Below are 12875 nucleotides of genomic sequence, written 5' to 3'. Positions count from 1 at the left end.
AATGTATTTAACCAACCTCCAACCACTTACACAGCTGGGTTGTTTCAACTGTTTGTAATCATAAGCAACACTAAAATGAATCTGGCAGGGAATATATACTTATTTTCTTATACTTAGAAGTAAAACTACCCGGTCAAAGGATATGAACATTTTCATGTTTATGGTGAGCTATTGCCACATTTTTTTTTCCCCTAAGAGGTTATATATCCACTTGCATTCACATCTTTTTTAACTGGGCTTGGGTCTGATGCCGCTAAATATAAAGTCACCAACATCTGCCCCTGGTCTTCAAGACAGGGAGCAGCTGCTGGAGCAAGCCAGCCCATAGACAGCCACCATGCTCTGGGCTCATCTGAGCCCAAATCACATGCCTGGAATCACAGCATGGTCAGCTGATAGGGCTCTGGGTGACTCTGCACAACACCTTAAGACTTAAAACACGGGCAGCTTGGGGCGCCTGGGTGGCACAGTCGGTTAAGCGTCCGACTTCAGCCAGGTCACGATCTCGCGGTCCGTGAGTTCGAGCCCCGCGTCGGGCTCTGGGCTGATGGCTCGGAGCCTGGAGCCTGTTTCTGATTCTGTGTCTCCCTCTCTCTCTGCCCCTCCCCTGTTCATGCTCTGTCTCTCTCTGTCCCAAAAATAAATAAACGTTGAAAAAAAAAATTTAAAAAAAATGTTTAAAAAAAAAAAACACGGGCAGCTTTATCATTTGTCCCTAAGAACCCATGCTAAGCCCCAGACAGCCAGATTTGCAGAGCGTGCCGCTCTCAGAGCGCTCCAAACCAGTGCCAAGCCTTGGACATGCTTCCAGAAGGGAACAAGGCACTCCTCCGAGCGCTTGAAGAATGTACTGTGCTCTCTGGGCAGCCAGGGGCTTCCTCCTCCATCTTACAGGTTTGATTTCTTTGTGATTGAAACTTAAACAAGGATTCACTGAGGCAAAATTTCCAGGGCTTACACACATAGAAACTGGAGCCGCTATCCCCCTCATAGCCGTGCCCAACCCTCCCCCCATGGGAAAAATCCAAAACGGACACTTTATTTTCTTTTCATGAGTGATAATGGTCATGATAGCACTGGTGGTAGGTGACAGATACATCATGTTTCCACTTTCTTGATTTGCCAAACAATATAACTTAATTCCTCGCCGTTGAAATTCTAACAGAATGTCTATAGCCTGAGTGTAGAAAGTAGAGACAAAATTGGAATATCTCCTTTAATCATCCTCAGGGTGAGGAGTAATTAGTTTCCCAGAGGGCAGAGTCCTGAGATGATGGATACTATTTACTGAAAATGTTTCTTTTCTCCTTTGTTCATAAAGACTTCTGTGACCTCAGAATGTGAAGTGTACCTTTCCACTGCCAGAAGGTTTTATTCCCCATAAATTTTGAATGTGTGGTTTATTTTACTCTACATTGAGTCCTTGATAAGATGAGAACTGAGAGTTTCAGAGAGGGAAGGACCGGAACTTTCTGCAGCGCTTCAGTCTTTGTGAATGCACACAGATAGCACAGCACACACTGATTAAACCATCCCTTGCTCAAAAGGCTTTTGCTAATTAATCGCTAACCTTTCCATCATTTGATACTCAGGGAGCATGCATTCCTGGACAGTTAGAATGGAGCTGGGTATCTGGTGATGTAGCTTGGCATGTTGTCCGTTCAGAAGGCAACTATCAGGGTTCACCTGGGTGGCTCAGTCAGTTGGGCATCCGACTTCGGCTCAGGTCATGACCTCACTGCTCGTGGGTTCAAGCCCCGTGTCAGGCTCTGTGCTGACAGCTCGGAGCCTGGAGCCCGCTTTGGATTCTGTGCCTCCCTCTCTCTCTGCCCCACCCCACTGCTCAGGCTCTGTCTGTCTCTGTCTCTCTGTCGCAAACATAAATATTTTTAAAAAATTCTTTTTTTTAAGGCAAATATCAGTACTTAACTATTCCTGCAGGAAATACACTTCCTCAGAAATAGCCTGTGCTCTGGAAAATAAGTGAGCATATCTAGCATTCAACTACAGTACTGTCAACAGAGAATAAGATCCTTGATGTCATGTTTCTGCAGTGTCTTTGGTGAGGGGAGGCCCCTCATGGGCTGAAGTGCCATGGGACTTCTGACTTGCTTCCTGCACCAAAACTACCCAGCTGCTGCTGTGACAGCTCCTGACAAGCCCAGATCCCAGTGGGGTTTGTCTCCTGCTCTACTGTTCCCCGTAATCTGTCTCTTCCCACTTCCTCACAATTAGAGGGAAGTCCCTTGGGAAAACCACCATCCCCCTCCCCCCACCTTCAGGAAACACTTCGGCTCTTGGAAGTCCTTTGAATCTGAGCCACTCCTTGCTGTCCTGGGCCTATAATTTGAGTTGAGTTTCAAGCATGCAAGGTTTCCGTCGTATGGCTTAGAATCTTCTAGAAGTTTGAGGGACAAAAACATTCCGTCCCTTACTTCACAAGCCTTCTCTGAGAGTTCAGTGAGATGATGATGTAGATGGTGTTACTACTATTAACACTCTCAAACACCAGATTCTTCCTTATGGGTTTAGTTTTTTCCAGGAAAGGAATTCAAATGTCCAGAAGTATGAAAGCCAGAAACCTAATGGGGAAGTTTTCTGTTCTGCTTGGAACTTCTGTTTATCACTCTCCCTGATTTGCCTTTCTAGGGAAACCCGTGGAGGAAGTCAGCTTTCCCCCTGTGTTTATAGCACTGCTGCGTGCACAAGCAAGATCTGTTTCAGGTGAAGAAAAAGCCTTTGTGGTAACCGCTGCCTGTTGCCAGCTCCTCTCCCCTTCGCTCTCACCCCCTCAGGGTTGGCCGCCCTCGCTTCCAAATGCCAGCACCCACGTGTCTTTGAGGCCTTTCTTTGGTTGCCGAAGTCAGCTGTGCACTTGTGCCATGGGTCAGCCAGCTGTTCGGGGATTAATGCCCCAGGTGTGTCCCTTACCAGTGTCTCTTGGGAATTAGTGTCTTTTTTTTTTTCCCCACCCTTGTTGGAAGTGTGTGTTCTATGCTGGTTCCCTTGGTCTGTCCCGCAGGCCTCCTCTGCAGTCGCCCACAGTGGGAACTGGCTCAGCGAGCTCACGTCATTGGCTGCCTTTCCTTCCATGTCTTCTCTTTCCCTTTCCCCCCTCATTATTGGTGTTTCTGTCACCTCCCAAATAAACTACCTGCACTCAAATCTTTGCTCAGGCTCTGCTGCAGGGGACCCCAAACTTTAGACACCCTCTAAAGAGTAGATCTTGTCCTGAGTTTTGACCACACTATATATGTTTTCTGGCTGTGCTCTCTGTGACTGTAAAGACCCCAGGGAACCAGATGCCCTGAAACGCAAACCACAGTTGTTACAATACCATGACAGCACTGAGATGGGAAAAGGTTGTTGGGGGGCGCCTGGGTGGCTCAGTCGGTTAAGTGCCTGACTTTGGCTCAGGTCATGATCTCATGGCTTGTGGGTTTGAGCCCCACATCGGGCTCTCTGCTGTTAGCACAGAGCCCGCTTTGGATCCTCTGTCCTCTGTCTCTTTCTGCCCCTCCTCTGCTCTCTCTCTCTCGCTCTCTCTCTCAAAAAAAAAAAAAAAAGAGGCATCTAGGCTAAGTTATGTATAATTCAGAGACAAACACTGTAGGAACAAACATTACAGGCAGAGGGAAAAGCATGTGCAAAGGCACAGAGAAGAGAGTAAGCATGACTTAGGGGAATCTAAGAGAATCCTGGGTATTGTGACCACTGGAGGCAGATTCACGTAACGGGGGGGCCCGCGCCGGGCCGGCAGGGTGGCAGGTATTGGCCAGGAGCCAAATCCTGGGGGTACGTGATACCTTGCTAGCTGCTGTGAGGCATTGGAGGAAACAAGTTAGAGGCAGTGGGTATCTCTGGTGAGGGGAATTTCAGTGGAGGGACAGGGCTGGAGGCTGGAGTCCAGTAGACCTTAGAAGGGCGAATGGGAGGTGAGGAAGTATTGGCAATTCGTGGGAATTCCTCTTTTCAGGTGGTTCGATTATGATAAAACAGAGAAAGAACCTGGGGGACAGATGATTGAGGTGGATTGCTTTGTTAGTTTTGATTTCAGAAGGCAGAATAGAGTGTTTTGTATGCTGGCAAAGAGTTAGTTTATAGGGAGAGGTTCAAGGTGAAGGACAGAGGGAGGGTGTTTGATGGTCGGGGGGGCATGGAATGAACTTGCAGGGAGTAGACTTGATAAAAGAGAAGGGAGTGCTCTTCTCTTGAGCCTGAAGAAGAGGAGGTGAATGTGGGGAACTTAGAGAGTTTCTCTTTTCCCAGAGAATTGGGAGATCAGGTGGTCTCAGAAGGAGGCTTGAGAACAGGATAGAAAACGTGAATGAACATTGTGGACAATGATCGGCTGCCAGGTGCATGCACAATGGTTACTGGGGAGAATTTGGGGCTTCTCGTAGGACATGTGTTTAGGTAGATTTTTGGTGGCACTGACTCACCTAACATTTCAATGGGTAGAGAAATGAAGAATAAGTCTTTTGGATTCTTTTTTTTGACTTTTTCAGCCTTTGGCTTATCTCATCCAGTGGTTCCCAATCTGCAGTGCAACAGAAGCATCTGGGCAGTTCTTCCCAATGCAGATATCCCCCAGACATCCCCAGAGATCTGATCTTGCACGGGGCAAGACATTAAGTCATTTTTAAAGCAGCCCAAGTGATTCTAACGTACAGCTGGGATCCGGATCCCCTGACGTTAGTCATGCTTCAGGGGAGAGTCCTTTCCAGTGGCTTGGCGTGCAACAACTGGAATTTTATGAGGTGGCCACTGAAACTCTTTTGAACTTTGTTTTATACATGCTTCCTTAACCGTGGCTTTCATTTCATTACAGCTTAATATAGCTTTCATTTTACAGTGTCCTTTTCAACAAAAGCTTTGGATCTCTACAAAGTCTTGAGGTTGAATGACTCCCTTAAATAGTGTTTTAGGTAGAAGGGAAGGGGTGGATGGGCACATAGAGCACAGCAATACATCGATACCTGGACGACCACATCTGACTATTACAGTTATGAGTCTCTCTCAGCAAGAGAGCATCCCATGAGGGATGGGAGGTACTTAACTTGACTGAAATGTGGGTGCTGCTCATTACACTCGCAGGGCCCCTCCTGGAAAGAGAGTAGGAAAAGGCACCAGGAACAAGGCAGATTTTCCTGGCTCCCATGTAGTTGGTAGTGGGTCCCAAGGGTTACTTTCTCTCTCTCTGTCTCTCTCAACTGGCAACAAAGAATGGGTGTTCCAGATAAGGTGGCAGGGAAATGGAAACAGGCAGTGTGTGACAGGTCTCACCAGCGTAGAGTGTGCCGAACGTGCCCTCGGCAGTGACGTTTAGGTCGTGGGAAGAGGAGGACCGCTAAACTGTCCCGTTGCCTCAGGCCAGGGATGCAGCCCAGGAACTCCACAGGTCTCTGAATAAAATCAGCTGCTTCGGACCGTGTATCTGTCCCATCCACTGGGGGCTGCCTAGCACAGGATGTGGTTGAAAACTCTCAGATAACGACTCCTAGGGGCTCCCTAACGTGGTCCCGTTTACCACCCCCTTTCACGTCTCTTCTCCCCTCTGAGGCTCTTCACAGGCTGACCCTTACTCTGGGTCAGGGAAGGGGAAGCGGACTCCTTGCCTTCCTCTGAACTTGACCATGCTTTGCTGCCTGCTGCAGGCATTCTTTGAAAAGTATTTGCCCAGTTGCTACAAGCTATGGCACAGCCAAGGCTCAGCGTTTGCCTCCGGGACACAGAGCTCGTAGGAGCTGCCACCCTGGGAACTGGCACAATCGATGCTGGGTGTGGGATGAGGACAGCGGGGGGCAGGGGGCTGAGCCAGCCAACTTGCCAGGTTTCTCATGGCTGAGCCTGCTGCCCGGCATGTGGTAATAGGAGGCGCTCTGCTGGCATCTTTAAGCCATGTCTCCACCAGTTCCGTCCTTTTTTTTTTTATTATTTACAAAAAAATTTTTTACATTTTATTTATTTTTGAGGGAGAGAGAGAGAGACAGAGCACAAGTGTGGGAGAGGCAGAGACAGAGAGGGAGATGCAGAATCCAAAACAGTTCCAAGCACTGAGCTGTCAGCACAGAGCCCGACACGGGGCTCGAACCCACGAACCGTGAGATCAGGAGCTGAGCTGAAGTCGAACACTCAACCGACCGAGCCACCCAGGAGCCCCTCCACTGGCTCCATCCTGATTTCACCGAGGAGTCACACAGCAAGCAAGCTGCACACTGGATGCTGCCTGTCGGTCCTCACCTGTCACTCTTTGCCACAAGAGTGGCAAAATCTTTTGTGAGGAGCCACAGAGCAGAGTTGTGTGGGTATAATAATAACTGAGGATCCAACAAGTTCAGGCAGCGGATGGGGGAGGCCGGGGAACCACCTGCTATGATGACCTACACGGAAGGGCACAGAAGCCCCAGAGCCCGAGAGCACTTTCTCCAGTGTGAGCTGGAGCATGTTTGTTTTGTTGCCGCTACTGTTTGTTTTGTTGTTGAGCTCTCACTAATCTCTCAGCCACTAAATTGGGTCCCTTTCATGCCCTCGGTATAAAACGGAGATGTAGAGGGAAGAGTGTGGGTTTTGGGCTTGGCAGATGGGCTGGAGACCTGGCCCTGATACAGGTTGGTGCTGTAGTCTTGGGCAGGTTTTCTAAGCTGGCAAAAAAAGAAGAAGAAGAAGGAGAAGGAGAAGAAGAAGAAAAAGCTGGCTCCCCCAACCCTAAGATAAAAAGGATAAAAGATTCCTTGAGACGCATGTGGGGGCACGTCTGGGTGGTTCAGTTGGTTGAGTGTCCAACTTCTGCTCAGGTCATGATCTCGCAGTTCATGAGTTCCAGCTCCACTGGGGCCTGCACTGACAGCTCAGAGCCTGGAGCCTGCTTCAGATTCTGTGTCTCCCTCTCTCTGCCCCTCCCCCGCACATGTTCTGTCTCTGTCTTTCTGTCTCTCTCAAAATAAATAAACGTTAAACAACTAAAAAAAAAAAAAAAAAAGGTTTCACACGGTACCCAGCCTACGTTAGCAGCTTTGAGTCAAAGCTCTGCCTGGAACAGAAGAGGGTACATTTGCCCGGTAAATCCTTTGTGCTCTATACACCAAGGGAAGCCACCGCAGCCCCAGAAGATGTTCTGCAAAAGTCAGGGACAGCAGTGTGATCTCTTTCAGAAACACATCTGACTGTGGGTGCCGTTGGCCCCATCTTACAGACCAGCAAGCTCAGGCTCAGCCAGCTTCAGCAATTTGCCCAAGTTCAAAGCCAGGTGCTCTGATTCAGAGCACAGGCATTTCCCCCTACTCCGTGCTGGCACTGGGTCCCAGCCCAGGACAAAAACTGCAAAGACCAAGCTGCGGGATATATGAAGAGAAGCAGCAGGGACCAGGTTTGGAAAGATCGTGGCCTTTTCTAGAGAACGTGTGGTCCTGACCTGCTTCTGATCTTTGACCAGGACGAGCTGGGGCTGCAGGGAAAAGATGAAGGCCGAGGGGGTTGGCTGATGAGTGGCTATTTCAAGTCCTATTATCCACATTATTTTGTGTTGCCAGTTGTTGCGCAAATCCAAGAGCTAACATCATTTGGTCTGAAGACACGGCAGAGTAATTACAAGCTGAGTAAAGCCCTCACGTCAAAGGAAAGGGAAATTTAAAGCAGAGGCAGCCATTCCCTGCCCTCAGACTTCATTTGCCTCATTTAGTAATTTCATTTACACACTCACAAAAATGGAGAGAAATCTCAAATAAAAGCAAACACTGGTGACACAGCAAGAAAATGTGATGCACTCGAGCTTCCTTTGTCCTGCTTCCTCCCATTAAATTCTTTTATGTAAATTGCTTCCTCCCTGTGCCTCGGGCATAATAAATATTCATTGAAGGAAGGAAAGAAAGAAGTGGCACGTGTGGGAGATGAAATAAAATGTAAAGGATCCCAAACCTCGCTCTCAATAGCATCATGTATTTTATTACTAAAGGTTAATGAGAAATTGATCCATTGACCAATCAATAGAAGACTTTCAGAAAAGGCTTGGTTATTCAACTATTTGGCAAACACTAAGGGAATCACTCTCCTGGGTCCAAAGTTTCCCCCAGGTGAGTGGATTCGGGTCAGCCTATGAATTTATCGAAGAGACCCCATCACCTATATGCAAAGCAACTCTTGAGCATTTAAAATAATTGAAAAGAGAAAAGAAAGCCCTGGGTCCTGATGAGAACTGCTTTCTAGCTAAGAAAATGAGATGTTTCTAGAGCATAGCTGCCCTGCCACGCTCAGTGCCTCTGAAACAATCCAAAATCTTCTCTAACTAAAACAATTCAGACTGCTGTAACCAGGGCTTATGATTTGGCCGCTAATTAAAAACAAAACAAAAACAAAAACAAAAATGCGTGTACCATTTATTGCGCACCAGGCAGGTGCCAGGCATGCCAGGCACTGTGCTAACCTCTTGACTATACAATCTCATTTAATCTCACAATTATCCTTAAGAGTCAGGTATTAGTACTCTGTTTAGCAGAGGAGGAAACTGAGTGAGTAAGTACCAAGGTTACATGTGCAGTCCTCGCGGAACTGTGACTCACATTGTGTTAACCGTGTGCTGGGGATGCTCTGACCTGGGGGAGGGAAGACTTGCTGCTCCTGCGGGGACTGGATCTCCCAGGGTCAGCTCAAGACAGGGAAGGAATCACCTGTGAGCATGTGCCCTTCAGATGCTAACCCCCCAATCTAGACCCCACATCCCACCACCTTTTCTGTGGCTCTCACCCTCAGGGCCATTATCCCCCTGTCCCAATCACCCAGGGCCGGTTCTGGAGAGCTAGGGAGAAGCTCTAGCCACTGAGTCCATTGAAATTATTCAACCCAGACACTCCCAACTCTGCTTACCCTGCCACACCTGTTTCTTCCACAGAAAGCACAGTGAAGGCTCTTACCCCCATCTGTCCCCTCTCCTGCTGCCTCCCAACTGACCCTGATGTCTCCACCTCCCATGGTGTGGTGTGTCCCCTTCTATTGGGATCCATGAGAATAACATGCTATGTTTTCAATGACAATTGTCTCCTCATCTGCTGATCTCACCATACCTAAAAAATAATAAGGCCTGCATTTTATTTTTTTAAGTTTATTTATTTTGAGGGAAAGAGAAAGCACAGGGGAAGGGAAGAGAGAGAGACAGGGAGAGAGTGAGAATCCCAAGCAGGCTCTGCACCGTCAGCATGGAGCCCTACGCAGGGCTCCAACTCACGAACCGTGAGATCGTGACCTGAGCCGAAGTCAAGAGTTGGGCACTCAACCTACTGAGCCAGGTGCCCCAAGGCCTATATGTTAATACACACACCCAGGGTCACCCCTGAGTCATGAAAGCAGACACACGAGAGGGAAACATCACGTCTTATTTATGGTAGCATTGGTGTGTTCAAAAACAAAAGAAGGTCTTTAAGAGAATATTCCAAAAGCATGAATAACCACTAGTCTAACCTACTAATCTTCAACCCCCTAGGGATTTTCCATTTCCCACTGTGTTTCAATGGCATTGCGGTGATAGGGAAGGGAAGTGTCACTATCTGCGTGGCCTTGATTTACACATCCATCCAAAGTGAGTTAGAAAAGGCTGTGAACAGAGGACTAAAACAAAGTCCTACTTCCCCTCTGGTGAGTGAGCATTCTTACTTCCTCCAGAACGTGTTCTTCCATTCTAGATGGAAGCTTAACTTAGCTCTTAACGTTTAACTTAGGGGTAAACTTAGCTACCTAAGGACAGCTGGTCAAATTAGCATACTTGTAACAGATCATTAAGCCAAAGACTTGGGTTGAAAATGCTAATTAATCACCAAAATAACTTTCTTCAGCGTGTCCCCTCCCCCCTCAATGTTCTGGGCTGACAGACACAGGACTGTCCACTTCCTGGAGCTGATCTCAGCCCAGCCCCAGGTTTATGAAAAGCAGCTAGCGCCCTAGTGAGCTGACCGCTTCAACACAGCCTCCCTCCTGTAGGCTCCTCCTCTCTTGAAGTGACTTCTGCACACGAATAGAAAAATCCGCATAGCACTCCAACATCCGAGCACTAAAACATCACCCAAACGCCACATCTGCTTTCAAAGGCATGCTTTTCAAAGGACTTTGAGTCACCCAAGATAGAGCAAGCTTTCAACAATCTGAGTCACACAGTTAATAGGGCTTTGCTGTCCACAGTTGACCCTGGGTAGTCACTGCCAGCATGAGCTTCCATTATGTGTACCTGAGTAATTAATGGAGGGTCTTTTGGAAACGATAGAGCACCAGAGTCTACAGTAGGATACACCTGAACCAGATTTCGCATTTGCAAGGCTTTCAAGAAAGGAGAGAGTATATTTCTGCCCAGGAAAATTGGTTGACGTTATTCTTTCTGGTTATAAATTACTCCCTTAATGGGGGTGGTGTTACTTTTGTAAATATTGGACTGCCCCTGGAGCCCCACCTGAGATCCCTTCCCTGTGCACACACTTTCTTCTTCTCCTTCTTCTTCTTCTAAGTCTTCTTCTCCTTCCTCTTCTTCTTCTCCTTCTCCTTCTCCTGAGAGAACAAGAGGGGAAGGACAGAGAGAGAGAGAGAGAGAGAGAGAGAGAGAGAGAGAGAGAATCTTAAGCAGGCTCCATGCACCAATGTGGAGCCCAACGCGGGACTCACGGCTGTGAGATCATGACCTGAGCCAAAATCAAGGATCGGACACTTAACCAACTGAGCCACCCAGGCGCCCCACACGTATTTTCTTCAGTGTGAAACTCCAGACGTATGTACATCCTACTGGCTTCTTTGTAGCTCCGCTTGGACACCAACTGGCGCCTTGAGCTGAAATACACCTGAATCTAAACTCCTTATTCACCCAGAACTTTTCATCTCCCCAATGTCCCAATTTCAGTAAATAGCATCACTGTCTATCTCGGTGCTCAAGCCAAAATCCCATGACTCGTCTTTGGTGTTTTCAGCGTGCCATTTCAGTTCCACTTCCTACTACATCTCAAATCTATCCTCACGTTTGGGTCCTCACTGTGCCCCCAAATCAGGCTGTCAGTCCTTCTCCTACGCTGCTGACGGAGCCTCCTCCCTGGGCATCCTATATCAGCTGTGCCTCCTTATAAATTATTCTGCTCATTGTGGCCAGAGTGATTTTTGGTAACACGTCAGACAGATACATTTGTCAAGAGAGTTCTCTATTAAGAAATGAATGTTAGAGATACTTACCTATTACAACGAATGTGTTGAAGTCATTTATTTCAATCAGGCCTGAAGGGAGAAAGCTGAAGCATTGATACTTTCTTACAAAAAAAAAAAAAAAAGATAAAAGGAAGAATTCATTTCCCTTCGGAATTATAAACAATGGGCTGAGTGCAGTTTTCTATGCCAATCAATTAAATATGTTGCTTTAGGATTGATGGTTTCATGCTAAAGGAGATAGTATTACACTTTTAAAGTCCTGCTGTCTCTAAAATAATTCTTAGGGACTGGCCAGGACATTTTCATAATGCCAAGTACAAAACAAGTCCATCTGACACCATGGGTCCTTTACCCCAACATGGGTTAGGACTCTATTCTAAAGATTTCGAGTCAAATATCCTATTAATACTGCTAGCCTTTCTCCTTAACAATTAATTAGTTGTAAAAGGCTTTCTAGCTCAGGGCTTTGTCTTCCCAAGACAACTAGTCCTCAGTCTCTTGCCTTCACAGGGTTCTTTGCTAACAAGTTCTTATTAGAGGCCTGCAGTTTCTGGCTTCAGTATAATCTTTAATAACTCTATTTTTATAGCCCTATCAAAATTTTAAGTCTCATATTTTTTCTGTTTCTGAGTTAAAGGATGTGGAATTTACAAGTCCCTGTGACCAGTTGTCATTCCCCTGCTTAGAAACATCATATACCTTTATGTTGTCCCTGAAACTCCTCCTCTTTGTGAAGTCAAGGCCCTGGAGGGTGCCCTCTGGCCACCTCACTAGACTCCTATCCCCCCATCTCGGTGCCCCTCCGGCCACCCACCTCTCCATCACACACTTCACTTCTTCCCTGGCTCCCCCCATGTGTATCTATTATTGAGAGACAGAGAGAGACAAAGCATGAGCATGGGAAGGGCAGAGAGAGGAGGAGACACAGAATCTGAAGCAGGCTCCGGGCTCTGAGCTGTTAGCACAGACCCTGACGTGGGACTCGAACTCACAAACCGTGAGATCATGACCTGAGCTGAAGGTGACCGCTTAACCGACTGAGCCACCCAGGCACCCCATTCCCTGGCTCTTTCCATCGCCGACCCTTCAGGCCTCCAATTAAAACCACCTCTGGAATACCTGCGTTGGCTAAGAGCGTGCCCAGCTGCAAGCAATAGAAAACCAGAGAAGCTGGAGCATTAAAAAAAAAAAGAGAGAGAGAGAAAGAGATTTCCTTTTCCTGCGTGAGCCATCTTGAGAAGTAGTTACTGGCTTTGCTCCAGCAGCTTCACAACATCATCAAGGACTCAGCCCGCAGAGCTGCTCTGTCAGATTTTTATCTTCATGCTTTTGCTGTTTCTATGATCTGAAGAAGCTGTTGCCGGTCCAGAGGGCTCACTCACTTTGTTTGGAGCAGGAAGGACGGCGAGAAGACAAAAGGCTTTCACCTCACCAGGCAGGGGCAGGGGCTTCACTCACTCCTACCCCCTGCAGCCCCTTGAATCTCACTGGGTCTAGTGTCTTTTATGCCAGTCTCTCGCCAAGGGGAACGGGATGACCATACCTGATCCAGAACAGCCGTGATTCACCCCCGAGGCTGGTGTAGGGGCTCTGCTCTCACAGTCAAGGAACCCCCACATGCTGCCTGAATGTGCTAGGTTCTGTGAGAACAGAAAGGGGGAGGGGGGAGGGGCGGGAGGGGGAGCGACCCTGGGCAGTTTCTGCCA

This window comes from Herpailurus yagouaroundi, unplaced genomic scaffold, assembly GCF_014898765.1.
Source record: "Herpailurus yagouaroundi ecotype Mexico unplaced genomic scaffold, PumYag 142, whole genome shotgun sequence".
NCBI lineage: Eukaryota > Metazoa > Chordata > Mammalia > Carnivora > Felidae > Herpailurus > Herpailurus yagouaroundi.
Note: the sequence above shows the minus strand (reverse complement) of the source record.